Below are 13,164 nucleotides of genomic sequence, written 5' to 3' on the forward strand. Positions count from 1 at the left end.
CATCCATCTCATCCTTTGTCTCCTTCTCCTCCTGCCCTCAGTCTTTCCCAGCATCAGTGTCTTTTCCAATGAGTTGACTCTTCACATTAGGTGGCCAAAGTATTGGAGTTTCAACTTCAGTATCAGTCCTTCCAATGGATATTCAGGGTTGATTTCCTTTAGGAAATTAGTTTGATCTCCTTGCTGTCCAAGTAACTTTCAAGAGTCTTCTCCAGCACCACAATTTGAAAGCATCAATTTTTCAGTTCTCAACCTTCTTTATGGTCCAACTCTTACTTCCATGTGCTGCACTAGACTTTCCCTTCCTCAACCCACCCTTCAATGCAATTCAACTGTTTCAGTTGCTTAGGTATAATTCTTAGAATCATACTTGATTCCCTTTTTCTCTCCCTCATATACATATAGCTGTCCATAATACTGGCCAACAACCCTCTGAAATCAGTCCTGAATCCCACCGTATTTTGCCATCTCTACCTTCACTTCCAGTGTTAAAACCAAACTCAGCTCTTTCCTTCGTTATTGTAATGACTTTCTAACTGGTTTCTTTGCTTCTAATTATGCCTCCCTAAAGTCTCCCTTCTATTCATCATGTAGAGTGGTACAAAAATACCAGTCATATCCCACAAATGTACATAAAACAACACCCTCTCACCATAGAATTAATTCCCTAGCCACTTTCTCTTGTCTTATTTTTCTCCATAGCATGTATCACCTTCATATATGAGATGTTTGCTCAGCATCGGTCTATTGACTAAGTAATCTTTGAGTGAGTGAAATTGCTCAGTCGTGTCCAACTCTTTGCGACCCCGTCCGTGGACTGTAGCCTACCGGGCTCCTCTGTCCGTGGGATTATCCAGGCAAGAATACTGGAGTGGGTTGCCATTTCCTTCTCCAGGGGATCTTCCTGACCCGGGGATTGAACCCTGGTCTCCTGCATTGGAGGCAGACACTTTAACCTCTGAGCCACCAGGGAAAACTAAGTAATCTTTCAGTTCAGTTCAGTTCAATCGCTCAATCGTGTCCGACTCTTTGCGACCCCATGAATCGCAGCACCAGGCCTCCCTATCCATCACCAACTCCCGGAGTTTACTCAAACCCATGTCCATTGAGTCGGTGATGCCATCCAGCCATCTCATCCTCTGTCATCCCCTTCTCCTCCTGCCCCCAATCCCTCCCAGCATCAGGGTCTTCTCCAGTGAGTCAACTCTTCGCATGAGGTGGCCAAAGTACTGAAGTTTCAGCTTCAGCATCAGTCCTTCCAATGAACACCCAGAACTGATCTCCTTCAGGATGGACTGGTTGGATCTCCTTGCAGTCCAAGGGACTCTCAAGAGTCTTCTTCAACACCACAGTTCAAAAGTATCAATTCTTTGGCACTCAGCTTTCTTCACAGTCCAACTCTAACATCCATACATGACCAGTGGAAAAACCATAGCCTTGACCAGACAGACCTTTGTTGGCAAAGTAATGTCTTTGCTTTTTAATATGCTATCTAGGTTGGTCATAACTTTCCTTCCAAGGAGTAACCGTCTTTTAATTTCATGGTTGCAATCACAATCTGCAGTGATTTTGGAGCCCAAAAAATAAAGTCTGACACTGTTTCCACTGTCTCCCCATCTATTTCCCATGAAGTGATGGGGCCAGATACACCCCCTCAAAAACTACAAGCTATATGAAGTAAGTAGCAGTTTAATGTGTATACTGATCTATCCCAGCATCTAGAGCAGCTGCTGATCACATTAGGATGTTTATATTCATTGAAGAAATGAGTAGCAGACTTTCACTAAATTCTTCTAATGACTTCTCACCTCCCTAAGAATGAAGTCCATGGTGTCTTTGTTTCCTCCCTACAGTGACTTGTGTGTTCTTGGCTTCTCCCGACACTCTTACTTCATTCCTACCTTGTTCACTCTGCTGCAGCTATATAAGCCTCACTAGTTGTCTTTGTTAGGCTGGGTAATGGTCACTTTTGCCTAGAATGCTCTTCTAGGTAACCATGTATCCGACCCCCTCACGTCTCAGTATTTTAGTATTTTCTGTTTACAGAAGACAGCACTTTAATATATTCTTTGAATCCTTAGTCAGGGAAAACATATTCTGATTTTAAATATATTTTAACTAGAAGCATGTGGAATAGTATGCTTATCCTATGTAAGCTTATGGAAGCCCTCAGATAGGCTGTGAATGATTGTTTAGGGCAATATTTTCTGCAAAAATGCAGACAATATATCAAATGGATTTTTAGCTTTGTGAAATGCCAAAGGAAGAGCTGAGACATTTGATAATTGCCAGAACCTTTCACTGAAAGCTCCCCAGGACCATGAGTCATTGTTTAGGTGACAAGATGTCAGGATATGACAAGATATTCCTGTTATATAACATGACAAGGAGCTTAACCCAGTTCTAATGCTGAAAAATATGAGTCAAAGTAAAAATAAAAATGAATAGGTCTTCCTTCATTTCTTTGATGAAAAGATATCAAAGGACTCTATAAAGTACTTCTATTTTCAAAATGCACAAACTCAGAACCTGAGCCAAAAAGTAGGAGCCTTTATAAATGGAGATTCAAATGTTCTTTTAGTAGTGTAACAGCAATGTTAAGACAAATCTGGAAGAAGAACATAGCTCTGTTAGAGCCATGAGGAAATTGCTTTTATTAAAAACAGGATGATTTTGTGGAATAAAATTAAAAGCTTAGAAATAAAACATCTTTAATAGATTTACTGAATTTCTTTGAGTTTATTTAAAACTGTGTTACTATGGGAGAGGAATACTTGCTTGAAGAAAACAGGGCATTTCTTATGTACATTTAAGCATACACATTTAGCATGTACACATTTTTCAAAGTATAAGCCTTATGATGAAAAACTTCAATAGAGATAAATAAGCTTGTTAATGAAATGAACTACATGATTTGTTAAAAATGTGTCAGATCAACTCATGTTAAAGCTAAGACTTTCAATTTTTACTATTAGATTCATGAATTAATAAGAATATGATATGTATGGCTTACTAAATCAATGTTTTGTGGTAATTATGAGTTTAAAGTCATTTTCTGACCATTAAACAGCTGCTTCCATTACTTAGTGAAGTAATATAATTTACATTATATACCAAAACTTCCTCTGCCTTTGTTAGGATAATTCCAGATATTTATAGGGAAAAACATCCTAAGATTATAATAATAATACATGTGAAAGCAAAAATGATCAATTAGATGAGTATTTGAATATTTTATAAAAGTAAAGGGCTTTTGTCTATGTATTCTACATTACCCAATCTTCCAGATTTAAGCTTGCTTTTTGAAATATAATAATCTCCACAGCTTTGGGGAGTTTAATGCCCATTGTGATGTTTTTCCAATCTATTACCATTCATAGATAATTTGGTATCAACAACCACACTGTCCTCACAAATCTGCGTGCGCTAAGTTGCTTCAGTCATGTCTGATTCTTTCTGATCCTATGGACTGTGGCTTGCCAGGCTCTTTTGTCCATGGGGATTCTCCAGGCAAAAATACTGGAGTGAGTTGCCATGCCCTGCTCCAGGGGATCTTCCTGACCCAGGGATCTGACCCATGGTTCTTATGTCTCCTGTATTGGCAGGTGGGTTCTTTAACACTAGCGCCACCTGGGAAGCCCCCTCACAAGCAAGGTCTTATTTAAATGTTATGGGGCAGGCATGACTTTTCAAGGGGTCTTATCTTCTGTCACCAAAAACTTTATATATTCCTTCAGTGAATAAAAATGTTATCTTTTGTTTATGCTAAAATTTCATTTTTTTTTCCTTCAAGACATTTCTAGAGTCTCCTAGTAAAGTTATAGCTACTTGATTAGGTAATACCATAAATATTTTTCAACTGACACTTTTTTTTAAATTAGTTTACAACTGAATGAGTGAAGGAAGAGAGACTAAAAGGATGGAAGGAAGGATATGAAATTTTCTGATTTTTAATTTTTTTTTATTACTTTACATTGGAATATAGTTGATGAACAATATTATGATAGTTTTAGGTGTATGGCAAAGTGAGTCCTTTATACATATACAAGTATCTATTCTTTTTCAAATTATTTCCCCTATTATCTTATGACATAATATTGGGCAGAGTTTCCTGTGCTATCAAGTAGGTCCTTGTTGGTTATTCAATTTAAATAGAGCAGTGTGTACATGTCAATCCCAAACTCCCTAACTATCCTTTCTTCCCACCCTCCCTGCGCCCAGTAACCATAAATTCATTCTCTAAGCCTATGAGTCTGTTTCTGTTTTGTAAATAAGTTTGTTTGTATCATATATCTTAGATTCTATATGTAAGCAATATCATACAATATTTCTCTGTCTGACTTACTTCTTTTGTAGTTCAGCAAAGATAATTTGTGATCACCATAATCCTTTCCCAAGCTAGAAGCTGGTGACAAAAAGCTGATTTATGATACCTGCACCCAGGTCCTGAGAGGACAAGTGTTACATGAATGTAAATACAAATGTTGGGTGGTCATACATCATCTGAAGTGTTCCCCAATTTTCCTTTCTCTCCTAGGGTGGTCTCTCTATCCCTACCTCACCTAGATACTTACTCTGTGCTTTAATGTTTTTACTAGCCTCTCAAAATCTTTCACTTCTATGCTACAACCAGCACACTCAATATCCCTATCATTTCAAATCCACTCAATACACCATTTCCATTTAACTGCTTTGGTTTAAAAGATTAGAAGGTATGATAAAATCCACAACTAGAATGTTATGAAAGCATGCAAGAGAGACATTAAAGTGTTTAGCTTTCCATACTAGCTCATATATTAAAGAAGACACTTGTTCTAGCACAATGGTGATGAAATATCAGGAGATTTATCTGAAAGTATGTATTGCTACACCTCGATAGTTACAGTACAGGAGCCTGATTCCCATCCTACTTTCATCTCCATCACAAAATTATTGACCTAAATCATCCAGAACAATGAGTTCCACAGCTGAAAATTCAGTTCTACAAAGAACTCTGTCTAAAATGTTCATTTCTAACTATACCTAGCACTAGAAACACTAGAAATAAAAATGAATTAAGTAAAACACAGATTATTTGCTTATGATAATAATACTTTATATGCTCTTTAAAAGTAAGTCATTATACCAAGCATAAATGACTGGCTAAACCATTAATCTATCTTATTGAAACAACCCGAATAGGGAAAATGAACTTAAATGTTTCAGGGTGCAACTGAAAACAAGCAAAAATAAGACAACAAAATCAACCTGGATAGTTCAATAGAGGGGATTTAACAGGAGAATTGGATTACAAGATTTGCAAAAAGATGAAAGGGCAAAGATGGTGAGACATAGAAATTAGTAACAGTCTAAATCCCTATAGGCACAGAACTCAAGACTCAGAGAGAGGCGTGGGTATTATCAGAACTCAGAATCTCTAACTATCCTGTAGATTTCAGATCCACACAAAGGCTTCTCTGAGGGGAGGTGAAGTCACTGTCAGAGATGCTATCTGAAGTGGAGAGAGAGAGGGGACCTTGGCTTCCCCTCATATTCTGTCCTCAAATCTCCTGTCAGAGCCTCCCAGAGGTGGAATTTAACTGAAAGCTGGTTCCTAGGAATCCAGGAAATATAGTTTGCAAGGGTCTGCCTCAGAAAGAGAGCAGAACAGGGGGTTTCACAGCAAATAACAAGTGATTATCAAATTATCATTTTAAGAAATGGTAACAAAAAAAAAAAAAAAAAAAAAAAAAGAAATGGTAACATTTTTCTTCTAATTTTGTGAAATCTTTCAGGATATTGAGCTACTTTATTGTTAATACTATCATAAATGAGTTAACTCATATTCTGAAATGAATTGTCATTTTTAATGAAATGTTTTTGTCAGCTTGATGAATTTGTTAGCTAGTCATCAAATACTCAAATTATTACAAATAGAAGTACATATTGTCTACTGGCTTGAAACTCAGAAACGCTTCCCAGTTAATTCATAATAAAGTAGAACACGGTGCTCTTTACACTAGGTCCCCATGGCTCTTATTTACTCTTATGAAATCTTGTCTTGTCATACTCTCCCGAGCATCAGTCACTAGATTGCTCTTGCCTTGGTTCTTTCCCATTCTAAACCTCATCAAACTTTTACTCTGAAACACACTTAAACCTGATTTTCACTCTGGAACATTTTCTCCACATACATTCTTTCTGGCTTAGGACTGAGACCTCAACTGAACTTCCACATCCTCAGAGTAGGCTACGTATCTGTTCTTCTCAAAGAAGTATGTCGATCAGTCTTTCACCCTAGCAAATCATTTTCTGTATAGCTAGAACCAGTTCTTTGTATCTTTTTTTTTTGTTGTATTTTGTTGATTTTGCTAGAATTACAAAGTTCCCCCAAACAGAGACTGTCTCTGTCTTGAATTCCAAGGAATCCATCCTTAGTACTTAGGAAATGCTCAGCATCTAAGGAGGCTCCATAAATATTTATTAAGTGAATAAATAAGTGAATGAACAAATTGCCTATTGTGGAATTTTCAGATTCTACATTATTTCCCACATCTGATCCAGCTCTGCCTGCTCCCTTAAAGTCCTGCCATCACCAGCAATGAAAGACAAGTTTTAAATTGATTATTTTACTAGCAGGCCACTATCTGGATCATGCACCCTCTCCTTTTGTTTCTGAAATGGATAAGATCATCTGACTCTCTACATACTACTCACACAGATATTTCAAGAAAAGTTCTGAAGATCTTTTCCATAGAACCAGTAACTTAGGCTCAAGTTGGTATCATGAACTCAGTCAATTTTCAGATTAAACTTTTTCCAAAACTGAGACAAGTATTTAAATAGTTATTACCTATTTATGGGTTTCCCTGATGTCCCAGCAGTTAAGAAAAATCCACCTGCAATGCAGGAGACACAGGAGTTGAGAGTTCGTTCGATCCTTGGGTCAGGATGATCTCCTAGAGGAGGAAATGGCAACTCACTCCAGTATTCTTGGACTTCCCTTGTGGTTCAGATGGTAAAGTATCTGCCTGCAATGCAGGAGACTGGAGTTCAGCCCCTGTGTTGGGAAGAGTCCCCTGGAGAAGGAAATGGCTACCCACTCACTCAAGTATTCTTGCCTGGAAAATTCCATAGACACAGGAGCCTGGCCACAATCGTTGGGGTAGTAAAAAGTTGGATACAACTGAGTGACTAACATTCTCTCTCTCATACCTGTTTATATATTGTTACTTGGCTTCTTTTGGTCTTTTCATCCAGGTGTGTTTAACTTCTAAGGCATGCATTTTCCCTTAAGAAAAGATGAGTGGTGAGACCAAATAATTCCAACATTGTCCTCTTGTTATTGTTGTTTAGTTGCTCAGTTGTGTCCGACTGTTTGTGACCCCATGGACTGCAGCACGCCAGACCTCCCTGTCCTCCACTAACAGCCAGAGTTTGCTCAAATTCATGTCCATTGAGTCAATGATGCCATCCAACTATCATCCTCTGTCGCCCCCTTCTCCTGCCCTCAATCTTTCCCAGTACCAGGGATTTTTCCAATGAGTCAGTTCTTTGCATCATGTGGCCAAAGTATTGGAGCTTTAGCTCCAGCATCAGTCCTTCCACTAAATATTCAGGGTTGATTTCCTCTAGGATTGACTGGTTTGATTTTGCTGTCCAAGGGACTCTCAAGGGTCTTCTCCAGCACTAGAGTTTGAAAATATCAATTCTTTGGTGCTCAGCCTTCTTTATGGTTCAGCTTTCACATCAGTACATGACTACTGGAAAAAACATTTTCCCCTAGAGCTGATTTTCCATTGAACTATCATCCAGTACATTTTTAAAAATTTAACTGCAGTGATATTACTGATTTAAAGACAGAATTCAAGTTGCTAAAAGTGGTTTCACTCCAAAAACAAACAAACAAAAATAATGATGAAAAGACAGGAAATCATGCTAATATTAAGGAGAATAAAGCTGTGATGAATGAACACTGGACTTCTATATTTAGCTACTGCATGTCTAGTTTATATAATAAAGAAAAGTCTGCCCTTTTTTTAACTTCTGTGATATGTATCTTTAATTTCTGCTTCTTGGAAAACAAAACTTCTGTGTATTGCATAGTAGTAGCTTGTTGCTTTCCCACCCCTTTCCATCCTGTAATCTCTCATGCCACATGTGGGTCTCATCTCGGGTCCCTTTCCATCTCACTGAAACTTCCGCCCTGCTATCTTCCTAACGGCTTGGCTCATGTTCACTCTTCTTTCAGCTCTGGCTTGTATCTTGCTTTCTTCCTGGCTCTAAGCCCTGTTCCCACCATCTCAGGCCTTCCAACTTCGGCTCCTACAATAATCCTCAGTACACTTCACCTCTAACTTCAGATTTACATTCTCTTCTGGCAAGCAACCACACAATTCTCTGCCCAAACCCAACTTTCTCATATATAGCATCATTTAAATCTCAGAAATTGATTTCTAAAACTTGCAGCTCTACAGAGAATATTCCTTTCCAAATTATTTTATTACTGAAACTACTTATAATTTTGACTTCCAAATACACAGTTCTTTGGGCAAGACACTCCATAACCTCAGAGATGGCTAAATCCCATATTTTCCCCACTCCTTTCCCATATTGTTCCTTGCTTTAAATGCTCCTTTTTTTTTTCTTGACTCAGACACTTTTAATCATTTCCAATATTAAACTTTAAACTTCTCAGGCATACATCCTACCACAATTATTATCCAAAATTGAACTTTTCCCAACATCTATCTAATCCATATAGTAGCTTGTTTCTTTCTATCTTCAAGTTCCCAAGTCCTTGTAACAGATTTCTCCCTCTCACAAATTCCATTCTTCTTCCCACAGGCATTCTCTGGAACCTGGTATCATCTTTCCTGTTATTCTGATTATTATTTTTTTACTTGCACTATCCAAAAAAAGCAGCCAGTTTTATACTCTTTCCTTGGTTTCACAGAAGAGCTGTGGTTTCCTTCTCCTGCTCATTTACTTTGTGCTCTTAATCTGATATCCCATGACCCTGGGTTCAGTTCCACTCACACAGCCTTCTCCAAAGAAAAGAAAAGAAAAGAAACAAAACACCCAGATGCTTAATATTACCAGAGTTGCCAAAATATTGTATATGGACTCCCAAAGAGGGGGAAAAAGTCATAGTTTGGGGGTTTGTGATATGCAGTGTTCTCTAAAGAATGGAGGTTTCCCTGGTGGCTCACTGGTAAAGAATTCCCCCATGAATGCAAGAGAAAGAAACCTGCAAGACATTCATCTTGCTTGGATATAAGAACAGATGCCAAGTTCTTAATTTCAAAACCAGCAGAAGACTTGCCAGAGGACATTCTCTGGATGAATGGGCATGTCCACACTGGGGCAGGGTGAAGGTGTTGGGGAATTCCCATATGGGGACACTGATGCAGGAATTCCATAGACACCTCAGATCCTTCACCTCTCACTTGGGATAGCACTACATTGGCTTCTGTGTGAATTTTTAGAAGGGGAATCAGTTAATAGCAGCAGCACCTTTCCCAGTGTGGGGTACTGTATTTCTCTCTCTTTTTTGCCTCACTTTTTAACTATTTTCCTTCTGCCTGTTGATTCATATTAAGTTGTCTACAATAAAATCTGCTTCTGAATTCAAAGAGGACCACTGCCATTCCATTCTTGGCTCCATCCAAGTCAGCACTGAAGGATTGACTTAAAGTCTGAAAAAAAAAAAAATCAGGTAGCATAGAGACCCATAATTTTGCTAGTAAACAAACAAACAAATGTGTATTACTATTTTTTTTCTTATGGCTTAAAAACTCTACTACATATATTATGGTCATTACCCTACATTGCTCAAATCCATTGTTATTGTTATTTCTGATCATATTTATAGTCACTCTTCTTTCTATGCAGGCATTGATGGCCATGTTTGCCATATTTAAATGAGGATTTGGTGTGTGAATGGATTTTGTTAAGATAGAGTTTCTCATTAGACACTATGAATACCTGATATGTATCAATCATCCTTCTAGGGACTTTGAGCATATTTCCACATTTGATCATCAAAACAATCCTTTGAGATAGATATTTTCATTATCCTAATTTTGCAAAAGAGTAAACTGAGGCCAAGAGATAATGAATAGCATGGCCAAGGGATGACAGCAATTGGTACAGCCAAGAATCAGTGACCCACTTTTCCACCTACTAGCTAATACTCTTTCTTTAGTACCGTGTGCTTAACCATGACAATGTGTACTTATATATTTTCCAGTAAAATTCTAAAATATCCAGGGGTAGAAATCACCCAAGTAAAGAGATTGTTTTTTAACATATTTCATAAAAACATCAACAAAATTCTTATTTTTCATATATTCTGTTTCATATTATTTATATACATATATTTCTATATCATATACTATTTCTTATTTCATATATTCATCTATGTGATTTGCAGCAAAATGCATAGCATTTAACCCTTAATTGGTTTCATTAAGAAATCCCAAACTTGCAAGCATTTTATTTTAAATTAATTTATTTATTTTAAATGGAAACTAATTACTTTACAATTTTGTGGTGGTTTGTGGCATACATTGACATGAATCAGCCATGGCTGTACATGTTTCCCTCCATTCTGAGCTCTCCTCCTACCTCCCTCCCCACCCCCGCCCCCCGGGTTGTCCTAGAGCACCAGTTTTGAATGCCTTGCTTCATGCATTGAACTTGAACTGGTCATCTGTTTTACATATGGTAATATACATGTTTGAACGATATTCTTTCAAATCATTCCACCCTCACCTTCTCCCGTAGAGTCCAAAAGTCTGTCCTTTACATCTGTGTCTCTTGCTATCTTGCATATAAGGTTGTTGTTACTGTCTTTCTAAATTTCATATATATGCGTTAATATACTGTATTGGTGTTTCTCTTTCTGACTTACTTCACTCTGTGTAATAGGCTACAGTTTCATCTACCTCATTGGAAGTGATTAAAATACATTCTTTATTATAGCTGAGTAATATTCCATTGTGTATATGTCACTGCAGATGGTGACTGCAGCCATGAAATTAAAAGACGCTTACTCCTTGGAAGGAAAGTTATGACCAAACTAGATAGCATAGTAAAAAGCAAAGACAATACTTTGCCAACAAAGGTCCATCTGGCCAAGGCTATGGTTTTTCCAGTGGTCATGTATGGATGTGAGATTTGGACTGTGAAGAAAGCTGAGCACTGAATTGATGCTTTTGAACTGTGGTGTTGGAGAAGACTCTTGAGAGTCTCTTGGACTGCAAGGAGATCCAACCAGTCCATCCTAAAGGGGATCAGTCCTGGATGTTCATTGGATGGACTGATGCTGAAGCTGAAAGTCCAATACTTTGGCCACCTCATGAGAAGAGTTGACTCATTGGAAAAGACCCTGATGCTGGGAGAGATTGGGGGCAGGAGGAGAAGGGGGTGACAGAGGATGAGATGGCTGGATGACATCACAGAGGATGAGATGGCTGGATGGCTTCACCGACTAGACGGGCATGAGTTTGAGTAAACTCCGGGAGTTGGTGATAGACAGGGAGGCCTGGCATGCTGTGATTCATGGGGTTGCAAAGAGTCAGACATGACTGAGCGACTGAACTGAACTGAACTGAACCCCAACTTCCTTATCCATTCATCTGCCAATGGACATGTATGTTGCCTCAAGTCCTAGATATTGTAAACAGTGCTGCAATGAATATTGGGTTACATGTTTCTCTCTCAATTCTGGTTTCCTCAGTGTGTATGCCCAGGAGTGGGATTGCTGGGTCATATGGCAGTTCTATTTCCAGGTTTTTAAGGAATCTCCACACTGTTCTCCATAGTGGCTGTACTAGTTTGCATTCCCACCAACAGTGTAAGAGGGTTCCCTTTTCTCCACACCCTCTCCAGCATTTATTGCTTGTAGACTTTTGGATAGCAGCCATCCTGACTGGTGTATAATGGTACCTCATTGTGGTTTTGATTGGCATTTCTCTAATAATGAGTGATGTTGAGCATCTTTTCATGTGTTTGTTAGCCATCTGTATATCTTCTTTGGAGAAATGTCTGTTTAGTTCTTTGGCCCATTTTTTGATTGAGTCGTTTATTTTTCAGGTATTGAGCTGCATGAGCTGCTTATCTATTTTAGAGATTAATTCTTTGTCAGTTATATCATTTGCTATTATTTTCTCCCATTCTGAAGGCTGCCTTTTCACCTTGCTTATAGTTTTCTTCATTGTGCAAAAGCTTCTAAGTTTTATTAGGTCCCATTTGTTTATTTTTGCTTTTATTTCCATTACTCTGGGAGTTGGGTCATAGAGGATCTTGCTGTGATTTATGTTGGGGAGTGTTCTGCCTATGTTTTCCTCTAAGAGTTTTATAGTTTCTGGTCTTACATTTAGATCTTCAATCGATTTTGAGTTTATTAGTCAGTTTCCTTAAGAAATCCCAACCTTGCAAACATTTTCTAATTTCTTTTTTATCACTAATGTTTCTTAAGGTTAAAAGGAAATGTCACATTGCAGAGTACATAGAATTTATCTGGAAAAATATTCTATATTGGATATCTCTGAAACCATCAGAGATAACTTCCCCTGTATGTAAATAATCACCTGGATTCTACCTATTTCAGCCAAATCTCTCCTGATCTCCTTGCAAAATTACTCTTAAAACCTCTCATTCTTCCCATAGAACTTTAACATAATACATTGATGAAAACAATGTTTCTTCCAAAAGAGTTTGGTTAAAAAATAAATCAATTATATTCAGAAAAAAGTACAAAAACAACAAAATTATTCATATTAAAAAAGCAGAAATATATGTAGAGAGATAGATATAAATGGTACCTACTATGTGCCATATAGTGTCCTATAATTTTACACATATTACCTTACTCAAAGCTAATGAAGCTTACAACTTCCAAAGGTGGAAATTGACAAATCTGAAAGATTTGCCATAGTGTCTGCCACTTTCCATTCTATCTCAGGGCAACAGACTCTGATACTTATAGTGTGAGGCACACAGTAACTCTCAACTAGCCAACTAATTTTAGGCTATTGATTATGGTCAAGTAGTTTTACAAAAGCAAGCAGTATAGCCAGTTATTCTCACTTTTATTCTAGAGCTTTCCCTCTATATCACAATGTCTTATCCTATCTTTGTATTTTATAAACATAAAATGAAAGCCCTATATACATCAGC

General features: G+C 37.7%; 1 non-coding gene across 1 annotated transcript; it reads right to left on the minus strand.

Moving 5' to 3' along the window:
• Positions 1-900: 900 nt before the first annotated feature.
• On the minus strand, positions 901-973 carry TRNAW-CCA. The gene has a single exon. It is a non-coding gene; the product is annotated as a tRNA-Trp (tRNA).
• Between the last annotated feature and the right edge of the window lie 12,191 nt (positions 974-13,164).

Source organism: Cervus elaphus, chromosome 30 (assembly GCF_910594005.1).
Source record: "Cervus elaphus chromosome 30, mCerEla1.1, whole genome shotgun sequence".
Classification (NCBI taxonomy): domain Eukaryota; kingdom Metazoa; phylum Chordata; class Mammalia; order Artiodactyla; family Cervidae; genus Cervus; species Cervus elaphus.